Here is a 16,017-nt window from a genome sequence, read left to right on the forward strand (position 1 = left end):
ACTGATTACACTACAAAAACTCATTATTAGGCTTACTGTTAACACTTGTGTAGTAGATTGTTCTTATTGGAGATGCGGGTGTGGAAGCGTGGCAGGCTTTTTTTTTTTTTTTTTTTTTTTTTTTTTAAACACAGGGTTTTGACAGTTGCCGCGATATTTTTGGGATCAAAGCACCATATGCCGGAACGGCGTTCAGCCTCCGTAGTTCATGGCGGAACGCCGATCCGGCTCGTTCCGGCCCACTTTCACCCCTGACTACATTTACTGTTCTTACAATTGAATTTTACACGAACCTATCGTTGAAGCCATGTTTTCTTTTTGCAACATCACATGAAACAAATAATGACAATAGCTCCTTTTGTCCGCGTAAGCAGTCAGTTCTCTTTTGCCGTCCGGAACAGCGCAGTCATGTGATCTAATGACGTCGGTGCAAAAGGTCAATACTGTGACCATCATCCATCATAAATGCTTTTCCACTCAGAGACATAATCTAAAAGAAATCTCGAACTCGCATTCTATTATTTTTCAATAATTTATAGTTTACTGGGGTTCATAGGTATTTGTACCTCTGAGAAAATCTGTGCTAATATTTAGTGCAGAAGCCCTTGTTTGCATTTACAGAGATCAGACGCTTTCTGTAGTTCTTCACCAGGTTTTCACATGTGGGAACCGAGATTTTGGGCCATTCTTCCACATAAATCTTCTCTAGACCTGTCAGATTTTAGGGCTGTCGTTGAGAAACATGAAGTTTCAGCTCCATCCAAAGATTTTCTATTGGATTGAGGTCTGGAGACTGGCTAGGCCACTCCAGAACCTTGACATGTTTTTTTACACAGCCCACTCCTTGGTCAGCTTTGCCGTGTGCTTCGGATCATTGTCATGTTGGAAGATCCAGCCACGACTCCTCGTCAAGTCTTTGACTTAGAGGAGGTTGTGGCTCAAAATCTAACAATACATTTCACCATTCACCCTCTTCTTTATACAGTCACCTTTGCCTTTGCCGAAAAGCGAAAAGCAGCCCCATGCATGAGGTTTCCACCCCCCTCCTTCAAGGATGGTATTCTTGGGATTGTACTCATCCTTCTTTCTCCTCCACACGCGACGAGAAAAGTTTGCATCAAAATGTTCTACTCTGGTCTCATCTGACCACATGACTTTCTCCCATGGCCCCTCTGCATCATTCAGATGGTCCCTGGAAAATTTCAGACGGACCTTTACATGCACTGGCTTCAACAGGGGAACCTTCTGAGCAATGCATGATTTGAAAGGGAGATTGTGCTCAGTTTTTACGAGCAGTCGCAGAGCTGTGACTGATAAAAATCTTGAGAAAAAAAAAACAACGAAAGGCAAGCATCCTTACTTGAGATTTTATAAAATGGTTACTCAGATTCACCGCTTGGACAATAAGACACAGAAACATGTACTGGCTTCAACAGGGGAACCTTCTGAGCAATGCATGATTTGAAAGGGAGATTGTGCTCAGTTTTTACGAGCAGTCGCAGAGCTGTGACTGATAAAAATCTTGAGAAAAAAAAAACAACGAAAGGCAAGCATCCTTACTTGAGATTTTATAATATGGTTACTCAGATTTACCGCTTGGACAATAAGACACAGAAACATGGTGTGGTGCTTCACATATTTCCTGGAAGTGGAAACCACATTTCATGGAGACAGTGGCCAAGACAGAGAGTCTTTCAGAGCAGCTTTTTCATGAGTGTCACTCATTCAAGCCTCCAATTGCTAAGTTAAACAAGATCCCGATTTACGTTTGTGTGAAACTGTAGTTCACAACAACAACAAAAAAAACTATTCTGTCTCACCGTAACGAGTAAAGCTGAGGTGCTTTTCAGTATGCACATCTTTCGTGGCATGCCAGACCCACTTAGAGTGTTTGTTGCCAAAAAGCTCAATCTTTGTCTCATCTGACCAAAGCACACGGTCCCAGTTGAAGCCAATACCACTTGGCGAACTCCAGACATTTGCGTTTATGATTGTGAGTGAGGAAAGGTTTTCTCCGTGCATGCCTCCCAAACAGCCTGTTGGCGTGTAGACAGCACCTCATACCCACTGTGAAGTATGAGGTTGGGTCAGTGATGCTGTGGGGCTGTTTCGCTTCCAAAGGCCCTGGGAACCTTGTTAGGGTGCATGGCATCATGAATGCTTTGAAATACCAGGACATTTTAAATCAAAATCTGTTGCCCTCTGCCCGAAAGCTGAAGATGGGTCGTCACTGGGTCTTTCAGCAAGACAATGACCCTAAACATATGGCCAAATCTACACAGAAATGGTTCACCAGACACAAAATCAAGATCCTCCCATGGCCATCTCAGCCCCCAGACCTCAACCCCATTGAAAACCTGTGGGGTGCGCTGAAGAGGAGAGTACAGAGGGGAGGACCCAGGTCTCTGGATGATTTAGAGAGATTCTGCAAAGAGGAATGGCTGAAGATCCCTCTTTCTGTCTTTTCCCATCTTGTGAAACATTATAGGAGAAGATTAAGTGCTGTTTTGTTGGCAAAAGGGGGTTGTACAAAGTATTAACACCAGGGGTGCTAATAATTGTGACACACATTATTTGATGTCAAATAATTATTTCTTTATGGGGGATTTTTTCCCCACTGAATAAATGCACTTGTATTGAAGGTTGGATTTTTCTCTTTTTTCCCCCATTAAGGTCCCATATTATTTAGAAAAAAAAATATTAGAAGCTAAAAAACACACAATTATTATAAATCCAATAATTAGTGAGCGCACTGTATGTACACAATAAATGATGAAGTGCACCATCCATAAAATACGACAAAGTGATTAAAAGCCTGGCAGTTTTTGGCCGACTGGGTCACCGCTTCATGTGGCCATTCGATTCTGAACACACACATACTTGTCTTCGTGGTACTTCCATATTTTTTTTTTTTTTTTTTTTTTTTTAAATTCAATTGCTGGCTGACCTCCAGCCACGTATTTTCAGAAAACTCCTTCCACGAATTGCTTGGCATTTGGCAATCTTCATAATGTCTTGACGAGACATTGTAAAAGTTGTCGTACTTGCTCTTCGTTGATTCTCTTGTCGGCTTGGTCCATTTTTGCGTGTAGAAAAATCATGTTTGACAAATGGCGGCAATTTCGCGCTTAACCGGAAACAACAGTCTGAGCGGACCAAGCACAGTTCATCTCCACAATGTCACACGCGTTGACGCGACGCGAAGTCAGAAAAATGAGAAGGAGCAAGAGAGGCTACGGCGTAGGGTCGTAAATCGGGTCTTCCTTAACGGCGCAGGTCTGACGCGGAAGCATAACTCGGCCTTCCGTGAGGGGATTTGAGTGGACTCATTCAATGAAGCATTTGATAAAGACAATAATTTTTCTATGTTATTCTCGGTATCTGCAGATCATTAGCTGGCCCGGACTCGGGTGCAAAAATATGTGATCGGGACATCCCTACAAGCAACATTTACAGTATGTTACACTCCCCCATACTCAAAACACACCAATGCTAATCAGTTGCAGTGCTTCGAAATATAAAAGCCAGCATGCTTCTTCACACATGTTATGATTGGCGTTAGAGTTTGACCCACGCCACAGTTGGGAGTTGAGGGTTTGTTATGTGTTGCTTCATTCCACGCGGAATTGGAGGGCAATATTGTGAAGTGTGTGTTCTCAATCAGAAAATAATCACTAAGTCGAGTCGAGTCTTTCAGATTCAGGCCAACAGGAGATGAAGATGTTAGCAGAGTGTGCTGAAGCATTGCTTAACGGCTTTGAGGACAAGTCATGACACACCTGAACTGCAGCATAGCCTCTCACCATACATTATGCATACCCGCTGCTCATACCGCACCGCCTCTCCCTTGCAGTGCTTCTCAAATATCTGCCCAAAAAGCAACTGCAATGAGAGCATTTTGTATGACTTGAAGTCAAGACGAGGTTTGTTTTGTCAGCTAACTACACAAGATTTAAATATTTAAGATACGCATATTCATCATCGCAATAAACCACTGTGTTTTGTAAGCTACGTGTTTAGGGTCTGATTTTCCTGCATCAACGTGTTACGGTAAGTCTAACATGCCCGTTGTTAAATCCCAAGAAAGCTCATGCAGAATCTCCGCAATCGCTGCCATGCTGCCACGTTGGGAAGGAGGGAGCACTAGCTTGACTCCAGAGCCATGTAGCTTGATTCGCTCAACTCAAACCCCGCCTAGTTCACGCCCACCCACCGAGTTTGATGAGACAATGGCAGATAAAAATTATTTCATGCGGTTACAAGGAGAACAAGAGTGCAAGAATGAAATTAATAAATGTTGAAATATAATAAATAATGAAATAAATAAAAAGCGATATAAATGTTGAAATAAAAATGGAAATAAATGTTTTCATAATTAAATAAAAATTAAAAAACTAAATTGAAATAAGTGAAATATATAATACATTGAATTAATTAAAAAACAATACTTGAAATAAATATTGAAATAAAAGCAATTTAATGACACATTTAGTAATTTATTTAAATGTGTATTTATTTATTTAATTTTTGCACTCCTGGTTCTGCATAGCATTTCGCCTCGACTACAATAATTGTCTCCTCTCTGTAAGATTTAAAGGGAACCTCAGACTTAAAGACTTGTAGGCTCTAATAAGCCACAATTGTTCTCTTTTACTAAAATATGTTATTAGAAACACATAAAATATTGCCACTGATTTAAAAATCTATAACATGATTACACATGATTATACATGTTTTTAACCTACGGAAGGCGCCACGTTTTATGGACGCTCGGAGTGATGACGTCGATTGTCACTGTCACTCGACGAATACTACCGGGTTAGTAGAGGTGTGCAAAATTTCCGATTCTTAGATTATTCGTGATTTGGCCGTGGAAGATTTGAGAAAGATTTACAAACATCCAAATTCCGATTATTGAGATATGTCAAGTAAAGCGGAACTAAAACACAGTCAGCGCAGTCTTCTGGACGCAATGAGGAACAGACCGAGAGTAAACATCATGCTTGTCATTACCCGGGTAAAGAAAATGCTCAACTCATGGCTCTGGCTCAAATCATACCGCTGGATAAAAAACAATAATACCTGACTGCTGCCAACAGCCGCTACAAACTACGCCCACATAATGCTCGGGGTAGATATCACATGTATAAAGAACTAAATGCGAAACGACAGACGTGTCAGTGTGTTTGCTGAGCTAAACGAGTTGCTAAAATGTTTAAATAGAGTTTGACCAAAGTCTGAGTAAGTTTTATGTGGATTTTGCATATCTATTGTGATTGTGAAAGCCAGTTCTCTTTGCATTGTTGTTTAACTGTGTGAGAAGCCTCGTTAATACAGATTGAAGCGCTTTTCTTTTTGTGAACATTATTTTTTTGAGAGAAATGAGTATTATTTTTGTTGTCTTTTCACTATGTGGTACTTATTTTTGTTGTGAAGGAGTTGCCGAAGCTTATGCCAATAAACGGCGCGGTCCAATGAACGCCTTTGTCCACTCGCCTTTCTCTGCCTCTGAGATCTCAATGTGCAAAATATGGCGTCATTATAATCTGTTGGGCAATAATACCATTTATTCGTTTTCCGTGTCGCTTATTCACCGGGAAGCAACCGGCAGGTTGATCAACAATCTGGACATCTGCTTTTACGGGACAAAAATAAGGTAAAATGTCATTAGACGCCATTAGACATCTCGGTAGAGGCAAACGTTTTCGAGTGTTGGGATGAACAGCCCCGGGCTATCAGCAAAAATAATCAAACTGCTGTGTTTCACTGTACACCCTAATTATATGTAAAGCACACGGCAGCTCTGGATGTTTACTATTTCCATAATAATATTGGAATAAACTGGATTACACAATAGTTTAGAGTGAAGATCTACAAACAGTTTTGACATCAAACACTCTCCTGCTCTCATCACTAGAGCAGGGAGGGGAGTGCTGTCACTACCGAACTTGACACATGAAAGCTATTCGACTCATTCGCGTCTTTTGCTGTCCTTCTCATTAATGTTCCACTCGGGTTCAAAATGGAAGGGCAGTACCGAGGACATGTTAATGCAGTTAAAGAGTGACACAGTGGAAATCTGGCAGCGTGGTCATGTGACGTCACCGCCCTGCGACGTCAACAACTATGGCGACCTACTAGTTTAAAATAATTTTACAAATTTAATAAAACGAAAACATTAAGAGGGGTTTTAATATCAAAATATTAGAACTCGTACTAACATTTATCTTTTAAGAACTACATGTCTTTATACCCGTGGTACCCTTTAAGGCAGGGGTGGGCAAACGATTCCACAAAGGGCCGCAGTGGGTGCGGGTTTTTGTTGCAACCCATTAAGAGGACACCTTTTCACCAATCTGAAGTGCAATCAGTCGATTGCTGGCAGGTGCTTCTCATTCCTGCTGAAACCTCATTGGATAAACGATTTAAACTCTCTGTGCTGGGTCAGCTGGAACAAAGACCAGGACCCACTGCGGCCCTCGAGGACCGGTTTGCCCACCCCTGCTTTAAGGGCATCTTTAGTATGTTCTGTCTGCATGCATCGAAACAAAACAAGCTGAAAGCACATGATAGTACTTTGGGTGTTAAATTCACCTCTTGTAGAACATTTCACCAGTGTATCATATTTTGGCAGAGCACAGTTTTTTTTCCTACTCTTCTCACATCTCATCCCATCTTTCCTGTTCATTTTGCTTTTGCTGCTCGTTTTTTAAATATTAACAGTGCTGTCATACTCATTAATGTTCCTCTCGGGTTCATATTGAAAGGGTTGAACAGATTACATGTTTATGTCGCAAGAGTCATACTCTGGAAGCCCGGCAGCGTAACCATGTGACGTCACCACCCTGCGATGTCAACAAAGATGACCTAATAGTTAAACTAATTTTACAAATTGTATAAAAACGAAAACATCAGGAGAGGTTACAATGTCAAATTATTTTAACTCACAATAACATGTATCTTTTAAGAACTACAAGTCTTTCTATCACTAGATTTAATACCATTGACGTACAGCGCCACTGTATACTGCAACCCTCTCTCTTGGCTTCTAGTCAAAATTCATTAAGAAATTTAAAATATACATATATATATATATATATATATATTGCCAGCTGTGGTGGTGCAAATTCAGAAATTTGATCTCCCACCTAAGCCTATATGCAATAATTCCATTTATCGCATGATAAATAAAAATGAAGGCGGTAATTTTTCCGCTGCGATTTATCGCCTCGCGTGCACGGGTGCGCGCGCGTGCGGCAGACGTGCTGTTAAAAGTTCGGATTCCTTGTTACCAACTACGCAAAATGCATTTTCGTTCCAGGTCCGGCAAAAAATAGCGCCGGAGCCAATCGTTCCCATTATATCCTATTGTTCAACGTATACCGGCCGCGTCAGTGCGCCGGATTGACTGCGGACCATCTTCGCCGTGCCGGTGTTGTTGACATGTGGGCGCTCCCGTCAGGGGTGGCCTTTCACGCGGGGCTGCTATTTTTCGGCACAAAACCGGATATTTACAACGAAGTCCGCAAAAACATTGTTACTGACTTGGCTGCTACGAACAACCTCGTTTTAACAACAGACAGCTGACATGATGAACATTGAGTGGCAAATAAAGAGCGCTGTGCTTCAAACTCGTCCTGTTTATGAAAATCGATTGTCATATGCTGGTGTTGTGCAGTAATGAGCGTCATATGCTGGTGTTGTGCAGTAATGAGCAGACGTGAATGTGGCGTCTGCTAACTTTTTTATGATATCATGAAATAGCAAACTAGATGTGCTACGTCCCGTGTCATGGCTACGTGAGCCCAGAGTGATTATGGGACACGTAGTCCATATACTACATCGAGGAATTATAAACCACCATGACTGAATGGAAGTTAAGAAGGCAAAATCAATCCATACCAGTGACTATAGATAATGCTGCAAATATTGTTAATTCAGTACGTGACACAGATGGATTCGGACCACAAACAGGATGTCTTGCTCATGGAGTAAACCTAGCTGGTAAAAAAAAAAAAAAAAAAAAAAAAAAAAAAAAAACACTTTTTTTTTTTTTTTTTTTTTGGTCAGAGCATTAAATATATTGAATCGGATCGAAAATCCGTCCGGACGGTGACTTAACTGTATCGTTGCATCCCTATGGAACACCATAGCAGAAGCTATGAGAGGGAAAGTTTTCATTTGCCTAAATGCTTAAGTTATTAAGTGCAATTTTATCTTTTTTTTCTTGAAAAACACATTTTATTTATTCTGTGTTTCTGTGCGGTGTTAATATTGTTGTCTTTTACCTAAGAGGCATGGTCTATTGTTTTTACTTGTGATTTCTTAAAAAGTATTTTTGAATTTAAGAGTAAATATTTATCGTGTTTAAATGGGTGTACTTGATCTATTCATATATACTGTATTCTCACTGTGTTATTGTAAATTGGTTAAAAAAAAAATGCGGGGGCGAAATAATATTGCATATCGCAATAAGTTATTAGATAAATTATCGCACACTAAAATTTGTTATAGCGACAGGCCTACTCCTACCATCTTCCACAGATCATTCGTTCACTCGGTCACTCTCAATGGGAGTATTTTACAAAGCCTCGAGTTGCCAGTTTTCCATGGGGGCGGGGCTTTGCAATTGGTACATTGACGGCGATAGAGAGTGGTAACCCAGATAGCAGACCGACATTGAATAAACGTTGATTTTCCATCAAAATCATCAGTATGGTTGAAATCGACATTTTAGACGTCAAGTGACGGAGAAAAAACGTTGTTCTATGGTATGTCAGGCGATAGTTAGGTTGACATACTTTTATAGTTGATGAACTAATGTTGACAAATGGTTGATTTATGATTGACCGGGAAATATGATTGAAAAGTCATTGAATTATGGATGAGCGGGCGTTTTGGTCGAAAACATAACATTGATTCAGCGTTGCTCCAATATAACTACTAATCGAAATGACGTTTAGGTTTTGTAAGGATTTCAACGTTTAAACAACATTGTTGATCCAACATCTTTTCAACGACGGTGTGCTATCTGGGAACCCTCCCAGTCCAAATGAATTGGACGCCTACCACCGTCAATGGCAATTAAAAACAATCACTCAATGCCAGTTATCTCAGTTCAAATGAATTTTTTGTCTGTCGGCAGTAAACAAGTGTAATATAGCAAGTTAACCGATCAAGTTGAAAAGACAGTAAATATGACTTTTATTTGTCATGCATTGTTTTCTGAGTTGACGCTATAATTGGTTTTAAGCAAGGCTGCCCACGCTTAACTTCGCCCACACTTGAACATAAACTTCGACAAACCATAAACTAAACCCCGGGAAAAAAATACACATAAATGAAAATACCATGAAAAAAAAGTAGTTAAACAATCTCCCGTGCTCGTAATGGGGTGAATTTACCTTATTTTAGCCAACAGTCACAATAAGGCGTTCACGCACACGCGCATTAACATCCCTCAAATCACCGTAAAATTCATCCGCGTTTGCGGGAAAAGAACATTTGAAGAAGAAAGCAAAGTAACTTACTGGAGGTGGAGCAGAAAAGGGTCCTGTGTTTGGTTGAAAGAAGACGGTAGTGGTTTAGTTCAAGGAGTGAGCCCCGCAGATAGCGAAGAGGATCATCGCCGCGTTCTGAGTGACTGAGCTTTCACTCAACAAACACCAAGCCAGCCAGCCAGCCACGAGCTCCCACTTACCGTAATGAGCCAAGCTCGCTTCACCACGTACATTTAAAGCTACCGTACTATACAAAAGAGCATCGCCCTGAGAATTTGCTCCGCGTATGCCCTAGCTATCACTGAAAGTTGCTAAAATGGCATCGACATGATACAAAATATTCACACAAAAGGGTATACGATAAAATATTTCAATTCAATTGTAGTGCATGTATTATTTTAACAATCATAATTAGAACATAATGCATAATATTGATACATATTTTACATACGTATCTATTGATTTAATAAATAAATAAATAAATAAATAAACGTGTGAAGTTAGATCAAGTTGTCAAGCTTAATGAGTCTGCTGTCATATTGGAATATCATAAAAATGAAAATTTGTTGATAGCAAGCCATCCTTCTAATTGAAAGATGTTGCTAAGTGAAGGTCTACTGTGCTCATGAAAATGTCCCCCCACCCCCAAAAAAATAACACCCTGTCGTTGCCTATATTTTCTGCTTGCATTTGCCTATAGAGTCTACCCACGCACCACGTGGTCGCGTAGGGTTCCGCCCACTTGTCCGTCAAAACATAGTGTTAACCTATTACGGCTACGTACATTTCTCCTATTTACGGCGTGTTTTTCTGCTCCTTAACATTAATACTCAAAATGGTGAAGGCGTGTGTGGCTGTTGGTTGCACTAACAGAGAAGATGGAAGGAGAGACTTGAAATTTTACCGTATTCCGAGGGATCCAAATAGAAGAGCGAAATGGACGGCTGCAATTCGACGTGAAAATTGGACACCAAAAAATCACCAGAGACTATGTAGTAGTCATTTTATATCCGGTAAGATGCATTTAATATATATTTAGAGGGTTTTGGCCTGACAACCACAATTAAGATCATTGCTAGGCTAATCGCCGACAACATACGACGTAGTACGACATAGTTTCAAATTCAAGATGTTTGTGACTTCCCTTTCTTCCACCATCGTTATTTTTCGAATAATATTTAGCTGGTACCAAGTGAGGGAAACTGGCCTCGTCTACGGGGCTGACAAATAACCACAATTAAGATCATTGCTAGGCTAATCGCCGACAACATACACGTATGTATGTAGTGCGTGCTATCGCTAAACCATATAAACATTAAAAGCCTTTATGTAGTGCGTGCTATCGCTAAACCATATAAACATTAAAAGCCTTAACTCCATTGACAAACGACATGAAATACATTAGACTTGACAGTGGATGTTAGCAATAACAAAAGAATTCGAATTGAAAATTTCGTAACTCACCTTTCCAAGCACAAGATAGATTCCTGCCAAACGAGGACCTGTTTCACCCAACCAGCAACGAAGTATTTATAAGCGTCCAAGCTCTTGAAGTTTTTCGTGAGAATAGGCCGATTTTGTGTGGACAAGATCATTTTAAATATCAGCGTAGCAGATGTCAGGCAGACAGGGCGAAGACAGTGGGTCGAAAAACATCGATTTGGGCATCAAATATGGATCTGGCGACTGTATAAAACGAAGCTTTTCCTCATAATGCCTTTTATGCAACAGATCCAGGGAGTTTGCGGCATCAGAAAGCACCGGGTCTTCCATGAAATGCATTTTAAATTGCGCCATCAATTGAAAGCAATGCAAATACAGAGTCAAAATGACGGACAAGTGGGCGGAACCCTACAGCGAACACGTGGTGCGTGGGTAGACTCTATAGGCCAGGGCCGGCCCAGCCTATACACAGATTATGCAGCTGCTTAGGGCCCCTCACCACTAGGGGGCCCCCAATCTGGCAATTGTTTAATTTATATTCTATTTTGTTTACTACAGTTTGCTTTATTTGACTTTTGTGAGTTTTGATACTTGATTACAAGCTTAAAAAAACTAAAGTTCTTCCTTAACTTCTTTTTTTCCTCTTTTAGAAAAAGGTTAGGCGCTATCTACTGTAAGTACTGACAATCATTTGGGGTGAGAATTTGGAAGTATGCAGTGCAACAAAATCTGTATGGGTTGGATTGCATGTATGGGTTTCACAGTACACTGTGACGAAATGGTGGGCCAAAAACATGGGCCCCTTTGCATTATTTTGCTTAGAGCCCCCAAATGGCCTGGGCCGCCCCTGCAATAGGCCTATGCATTTTCTGCAGCATAACAATGAGTAATAATTCAGATAGCTCAACAATTAAGTCTTGAGGATGAAATGGAGAAGGTTCAAATGTTATGCTCATGCTGACTGTATAACAACGCATAACACAAGGTTACCTATATTTGTTGTTTGTGTTAAGGTCAAACATTTATTGCGTTTTATCAGAGCACAGCATGTCCCAAAATGGGCGAGTTGACAAAATATTCAGCAAAAAAATTGAGCCCACTGAATTGTTTTACACAAGATCTAGCAATGCAAAGAGTTATGATGCCTCACAAAGTATGGCTTGAATAAAAAAAACTGGTGTTTACAAAGTTCATCAGTGAGCAGTAGCTATAGACCCTACTCACATGACGTCACAACCACGCCTCCGCGCCATATTGTCCGTCAACTCGTCGTGTTGACCCATTACCGCTACATAAATTCCACCTATTATGGCGTGTTTTTCTGCTCGTTAACATTAATAATCAAAATGGTGAAGGCGTGTGTGGCGGTTGGTTGCAATAACAGAGAAGCTAGACGGAGAGACTTGAAGTTCTACCGTATTCTGAGAGACCCGGAGAGGAGAGCGAGATGGACTGCTGCAATTTGACGAGAAAACTGGGCTCCAAACGATTACCACAGATTATGTAGTAGTCATTTTATATCTGGTAAGATGCATTTAATATATATTTAGAGGGTTTTGGGCTGTTAAGATGCATTTAATATATATTTAGAGGGTTTTGGGCTGACAACCACAATTAAGATCATTGCAAGGCGAATCGCCGACAACATACAGTTTCAAATTCAAGATGCTTATTTCTTCCACCATCATTACATTTTGAATTATATTTAGCTGGTACCAAGTGAAAGAAACTGGCCTCGTCTACGGATCATCAGTTAAACAGGTGTGTCCAAACCTTTTGCAAAGGGGACCAGATTTGGTGTGGTAAAAATGCGGGGGGCTACCTTGGCTGATTTACATGGAACAATATATTTAAACAAATTTTAGCAAGCACTTCCGTGTGTCACATTTGCTTTATTATTTTTTTTAATTCATAATTTCAACAGTCTCGTCTTTGTGGCGTTCTCTTTCGACACTCGGGCTCTTGCGAAATACCGCTGCTGTGAAATTAAACTAGCTTCAAGTTGCTATAATTTCTCGCTGCGTATCTTCCCTGTAATGTTGTCGTACATGTCAGCGTGTCTCGTTTAGTAATATCGCCTCACATTTTGAACTCTTTGAAAACAGCGACTGTCTCTTTGCAAATGAGGCGGACACAGTTGTTGCGTGTTTTATTGAAGAAATAGTCCAATATCCACCTATCCTTGAAGCGTCGGCCATCGCAGTCAACTTTTTTTTTTTTATTGATTGTCGCCATTTTAGAAAATTGGAAGTGAAGGGTCACACGGGGTAATGTTGCTTAGAGTGCTGCTCTTAAAGTTTTTCAAACTTTCGTGAGAATAGGCTGTTTTTGTGTGGACAAGATAGTTGTAGATATCAGGGTAGCAGATGTCAGGCAGAGAGGGCGAAGACAGCGGGTCAAAAAAATATCGATTTAGGCATCAAATATGGATCTGGCGAATGGATAGACTGAAGCTTTTCCACATAACGCCTTTTATGTAACGTATCCAATGAGTTTACAGCGTCTGAAAGCACCGGGGCTTCCATGAATTGCACTATAAAATAAATTGCACGACAAATTGAAACCATTGAGAATACAGATAAACAATGACGGACAATATGGCGGCCGGATACAGTGACACGTCATTCTGTGACGTTGGTGAGTAGGGTCTATACAGAATTTATGATTACGAGTTTCAAAAGACGATGTACATGTCAGCAATTTGTGTAAAAAGCCCGGCTCATTCGATGCCGTACTTCCTGTTTTTCCATTTGATAGATGTATATTTATGGCGAAAAAGTGTTTTTCATGCAAATATGTCATTTGGAGATTATGAACACTGTAAGAATCCGCCACCACACTGTACAACCTCTTCATATCAGCACTATCATGTCACAATTACATGCAAAAAACTAAACAAAACAAAATAAGGAAAAAAATACTCAAATGCATTGCAGTGTTTCTGTTCCTCACAAAAATAACATTGAAAGTACACAGTCCCAAGTGCATGTGCTTCTTTTTGTTGTGCCGTTATCATTTCATAGAGAAAATAAGTTCTTCTTTACTCACCTTTTGTCACAACATGGGAGTCAGCTAGGTGTTAATAAAACGAATTCCTCAACTTTGAGCAAAGGTGTTGAATGAGTGCTAGTAGGAATAGGCTCAGAGGATTTGCAAGCACAGGCAAGATTACAGTCAATGTGTAAGGGCAAAAGGTGCATAAAGTTTAAAGGCAGGATAGAACAGCGGACTGGCGGGGTTACTAGAAAATTGCAGAGCTTAACAGAAAACCGCCAACCCTAATCACCAATGTACTGAGTTTATATTACCTCCACCAAACACAGGAGTAAGATCTCCTTTTTCATGCTTTTGTAGGCTTCACAATAAAGTTTGTTGAGTACAACCACTGACATGTAAAAAACAGATTTTATATCCTATTTTACCTTGGGGGCGCTACATATAGTGTCTTCTAATGGTAACTCATTGTAAATATCCTTTCAGATACAGCAGAACCAACATGAAATACAGTCAAAGCAGTTGTCATATCAGTGTTTTCCCATACATCCTACGTCTTGGCTAATCCTATTAGACAACCCTTTCGGCATTAGATTGAAATTCTTTGTGATGTTTTTTAAAACTAAGCTATCCGACGTAATTATTTGGAAATTCCAGCAATCCAACAATGGATCAAAAAATTCTCCTCCAAATCCCTAAATGCCCACACGAAAGCATGATGTTGCTATTTTAGGCACACCAAAAAAGAAGAAAAAGCATAATCTTCATTTAATGAAAAGGATTATTTAGGGCTGCCACCTGAGGGGAGCCACTCATCATGACAGGAAGATTGTAGAAAATCAATGGCTGCAGTTACTTCCTGAAAGGAGGAAAGAACAAGCTAATAATGGCTGGTGAAAACGATAATGCTGATAGTGTAAGCACAGCAAGAGGGGACAGTTACTTCAGGGTAATTTAATGCAGATATACGCCATTGAACCTTAACATTTCCATTATATTTTGTATTTCAATGCATCGTAACATCTCAGAGGTAAACAAATGTAGACAGTGGATGGATGGGGACAGTGAAGTTATACATAATTTGAAAAAAGTCCTTTGCACCCATTCAACCGGCAAGGGAAAGAAATTGTTCTTTTCTTTCGCTTCTCCTACATGCTGCCCAACTGAAACATCAATCATATGGGCAAGTTGTGTCACTAGTCTAGAAACTTAATGTGAATTGTCAGACATGAATAGTTGGATTAAATGATTGAATTATTACCAAGAAAACCCGCATCTGAAAAGTGTAATTTGAAAGTGAATGTATTAGTTTGAAAATTCAACACAAATATTTTTCCCATCCGATCTGCAGACAGGTAAAAGAGTATTATGTGTTGGATGACATTGACTCACTGCACCTATGATACTTCGCAGGGAGACCATACAGCCTCCAAGCTTCATTTCCCTTTCTTCCTTCTCATTTGATTTGGGAAGAAAAACACATAATTGGGTAAAAAACAGGTTTATTAGCTTAATCTTTCCCATTTAATATAGGCCTACGTGATTACTTAGACCAGTACTTCTCAAATAGTGGGGCGCGCCCCCCTGGGGGGGGGCGCCGAGCAATGCCAGGGAGGGCACATGTGTCCTCGGGGAACATGCTTTTTTTTTTTTTTTTTTTTTTGCCAGACTGGAATAAAGTGTACTTGCACATCCACTCAGTGGGTGGCAGTGGCGCTCTCATTTTCAGAGTGCGTGCAGTATTTTTGAACTAAGGAAGAGCACTCAGCACACACAGAAAACAGATATGAAGAGCAGTGCGCCGCCGCCGTTTTCGAAAGCCGTTTTCCGACCGGACTCACTCACGCAGCGACCCACTGTCTTGTCCGGTTCTCACGTCGCCGCCCGAGAAGTGCCATTTTCGGCTTGGGATCGTCACGACGACCGCCCTCACCTACGGTTCTACCTCGGCCGCCGAGAATGCGCTTTTTTCGTGCCGTTTGCCTTTTAGCTTTGACTTTTAATACAGTGGGGTGATAAGGAAAGACTACTGTTTACTGTGTCTGAAAATAATTATAGCAGACTGCCAGAAGCCAAATCA

At 40.5% G+C, this 16,017-nt stretch overlaps 1 protein-coding gene across 5 annotated transcripts in view; it reads right to left on the reverse strand.

Annotated features, from left to right (window-relative positions):
• Positions 1-11,339, reverse strand: part of LOC130916179 (tumor protein p53-inducible protein 11) — an 86,298-nt gene extending 74,959 nt beyond the window's left edge. For 4 of the 5 annotated variants that reach the window (XM_057836681.1, XM_057836685.1, XM_057836682.1 and 1 more), the window contains exon 1: positions 9,531-9,684. The gene's annotated coding sequence lies outside the window, so the exon portion shown is untranslated. Of the gene's footprint in view, positions 1-9,530; positions 9,685-10,964 lie in introns of those variants that run through there. The other variant, XM_057836684.1, reaches the window with a different exon arrangement.
• Positions 11,340-16,017: the final 4,678 nt, after the last annotated feature.

The sequence above is a fragment of the Corythoichthys intestinalis genome, chromosome 5, assembly GCF_030265065.1.
Source record: "Corythoichthys intestinalis isolate RoL2023-P3 chromosome 5, ASM3026506v1, whole genome shotgun sequence".
NCBI classification, from domain to species: Eukaryota; Metazoa; Chordata; class Actinopteri; order Syngnathiformes; family Syngnathidae; genus Corythoichthys; species Corythoichthys intestinalis.